The following is a 3330-nucleotide window of genomic DNA, read 5'->3' as shown; positions in this document are numbered from 1 at the left end:
TCAGCTGCACCAGCCATGCCCCTGTGCCAATGAACTGACCCAATCCATCAACCCCACGGAGCCAGCAACCACTTCAACACACACAGGCATCATGTTGTGAGCGTGAGACAAAGCCTGCCATCGCATCATCGCCCTCTGAAATGCAGCAGGGCTGAGCTCACCACACTCAGGGCAGCAGTTTTCTGACCTGTAGTGAGGCGCGGGCAGCTGCTGGATGACCTCCTGCATTCTGAGCAACCGCTCCTCATCTGTAGCGGCACAAACAGCATCCTGGAAGAAAGCAGAGAGGGATTTAGACACACATCAGTAGAGATACCTGCCGCAGGCTCGGCAACTATGAAGACAGAGCGCTGTTGCTCAGCACCGAGGTGGATTTTATGCCTTCCAACAGGCAGAAAATCTGGGGAACACAGCGGCACGCAGCTGGTGCCATCAAGGCCAAGCGGTCCAAGCACCGGGCCACTCTACATCCTCCCTGACTGTGCACCTCAGCTCCTCGCAGTGGGCATTCATCTCCCAGGAACCTGTGCTATTAACCCCATTCCTGTTCCAGAAATAGCTGGGAATAGCAAAAGAACGGGAATTCTCGCGAGCATTGTGAACACGGAAGTGACCACATCCTGGGACTACCAAAAGTGGCATCAGTATGCTGCAACTGTGGGATGTGGCAGAGACGTGCGAGTCTACCCCATGGGGCTAACAGAAAATCAGAAAAAAAGACCATGAGGTGCGCAGGCGTGTGTGTATGCGACAGGCCATGCCAAGAGGCCCAGGGAAGAGGGACATGAAAGCCATTGCCTTGTGCTTACCGAGAACTTGCCATACAGCTGCTCGGTCAGCAGAGGGGTCGGGAGCTCCCTGAAGTACATCTTGCACAGGGAGCTCACGCTGTGAACGTCACGGACGCTTAGCTCCGGAATCTGCTCAGACTCAAATTCATGGCTGGAGAGGAGGACACAAAAACATTGGGCTTTGAGAAAGAGGAAGACAAGTCCAAAGCAATACACGATACAGTCGAGAAAAGGAAGGGGCTCCTGATTCACAGGAGAAAAGAAACGCTCTGACAACTGGCTGCCTACTCCACAATCACATGCCAGGAGCCCAGAGCAGCAAGGAGGAGTGCGGGCTGCTCCAAAGGGCTCTGCCAACAAGAGGAAACGGGAATGAGAGCTGACACCGCAGTCCCCCACAGCCTTCCAATGCTCTCAAGGACTGAAGGAGAACTTCCTGCCCCAGCAAGTCTACTCAACGCCCCGTGTTCCTATCAAACAGACACAAGCCTGGCGCACCACCGCTGAGCGCACGCTGCCTGCACACAGCTGCCCCACAGCGCAGGCCTCAGAACGCCCGCAGCATGGCACGTGCCCCTACTGACAGCTGTGTCAGTCGCAGCACTCTTACCGTAGCTTCTGGATCTTGGACGCCACACCGGACAGGCGGTAGATCCCCTGCACCACGCCGTGCTGCTCAATGAACTCAGCGCAGCTCTGCAGGACCTGGGGGACTACGGAACAAGTGCCAGCGGTTAGCTGAGCTCCTGATTCAAGTCCTGCTTCAGCCGCTGCTCCTGTCACATCCCATCCACTAAGCCCAGCCGCGCTACTGCATGCCTCCTCCTTAGAGGAGAAAGAAAGCTGTCACAGACGTCTCTGACAGGCAGGAGCCGGGGAGGAATCTGGACACAGACGTGTTCTTGGCTTTCCACAAATGCCAGGACCTGCCAACCAGCCTGCAGAAAGTAATTCTGGGGAAGCCACAGACACTGCAAGTCCCATCACAGCTCCCACCGCAATGGAGGTGTGAAACCTCACGTCCAGGAGAGCTAGGAAACTGACGCAGTACACTCTCTTGGGCCAAAAGGCTGCTTTTGTTTTCAGGCTAGCGTGGCATTGGCTTACACCTTTTGCTTTAAGCAAATACAAGTGGGCTGCTCTCCTATGGGCATTAGCCTCAGCTTACCTTTCAGCCATCAACTGCCATCTTTCTCCACCGCTATCAACCTGCCCCTTGCCAGACATGATCTCCCTTTCATCTTTACATGCCCAACAGAGGAAGCTCTCAGGAACGGGCTGTTTCTTACCGTCACGGCCAGAGTGGAGAAGATGCTCTCCCAGGTCACAGCCAAACACCCCTTCCTTCTCCTTCGCCATCTCCCGCTGCTTCGGTTCCTTTGGGCGGGCCTTCGCGAAGGAACGAAGGAAGCTGATGAGCTTGCCGCGCTTCTTTGGCACTGCACAACACAAGGAAGAAACCAGTTCATTTCACGTTGGGCTCAGCGGGACCAGGCTGAGTGTCACACATTCTACAGAGCACGTAAAAGCGGGAAGAACATTGCCAACAAGTACATACAACAGCGGATTTTCCCCGTCCCTGGAGGACTCCAAGGCCACGTTGGATGGGGCCCTGGGCAGCCTGGTCTAGTCTGGCATTCAAAGTGGAGGTTGGCAGCCCAGCCTGAGGCACGGGGCTTGGAGCTTGATGATCCTTGAGGTCCCTTCCATCCCAAGCCATTCTACGAGGATCCTATCATTTGCCCAAGCCCTCATTCTCACTGCCTACAAAACAGCAGCCGTATGCCCCGTGGGATGCATGAAGGATCATCAACACAGAGGATAACGTGGGATGGATAAAGGAGCTATTCAACACGGAACACACCCAGAAAAAGACTCCCTCTGACTTCCCCGCGCCATCACATGTAACATCCGTACCTGGCTTTGGTGCTGAATCGATGAGGGCCTCAGGAATTTTTCCGTTGATGAGCTCCACGCACTCACCAGGGAAAAATCCCACCTGGAACAAGAACAAGAAGAGAGATGGAAGACTGAATGCAGCACTTCTCAGGCCTCCACCGTTAAACCAAGAAAGAATGGCCTGCAGAAAAGGAACCCTCATTCCACATTTGCAGCCAAAAGACCTACAAAACCAAGACTTGGTTCCGCAGAAGATGGCTCTGTCCTCCGTGCTTGTACAAAGGACAGACATGGTCAACTCCTGACTGTGCAGTGAGCAGGAGAGGCTCTTGCTTCTAAGTCACATGAGGAGACGGTTTCCTACCCAAGCCCAGAGCCAAAGGGAAAGGCCGCTGACACCGACACAGGGAAACTGTTTACGTCCAGAAGCCACCCTGTGCAGGCCGAGCAGCTCGAAGCTGACCTTCCTGACTTGACTGCCGTTGCGCCCGCAAGTCTGAAGCTTGTGCCTACCTGGAAGCCACGCTTGCCTCTCCACCAGGGGCTCAGCTCCTTTGCTGGCATAGCAAGAATGCACACCAGGTCTCCCACCTGCAAGACATTGCAACATCAATCCCAGCTTCAGCACAGCTGCGAGGAA

At 54.9% G+C, this 3330-nt stretch overlaps 1 long non-coding RNA gene across 1 annotated transcript; it reads right to left on the bottom strand.

Moving 5' to 3' along the window:
* Positions 1-209: 209 nt before the first annotated feature.
* Positions 210-1428, bottom strand: LOC112530698. The gene is made up of 3 exons (XR_005858543.1): positions 1402-1428; positions 810-942; positions 210-270 (listed from the first exon to the last, which is right to left on the bottom strand). It is a non-coding gene; the product is annotated as an uncharacterized LOC112530698 (long non-coding RNA).
* Positions 1429-3330: the final 1902 nt, after the last annotated feature.

This window comes from Gallus gallus, chromosome 3, assembly GCF_016699485.2.
Source record: "Gallus gallus isolate bGalGal1 chromosome 3, bGalGal1.mat.broiler.GRCg7b, whole genome shotgun sequence".
Taxonomy (NCBI): domain Eukaryota; kingdom Metazoa; phylum Chordata; class Aves; order Galliformes; family Phasianidae; genus Gallus; species Gallus gallus.
Note: the sequence above shows the minus strand (reverse complement) of the source record. Positions and strands in the feature narration are given on the sequence as shown.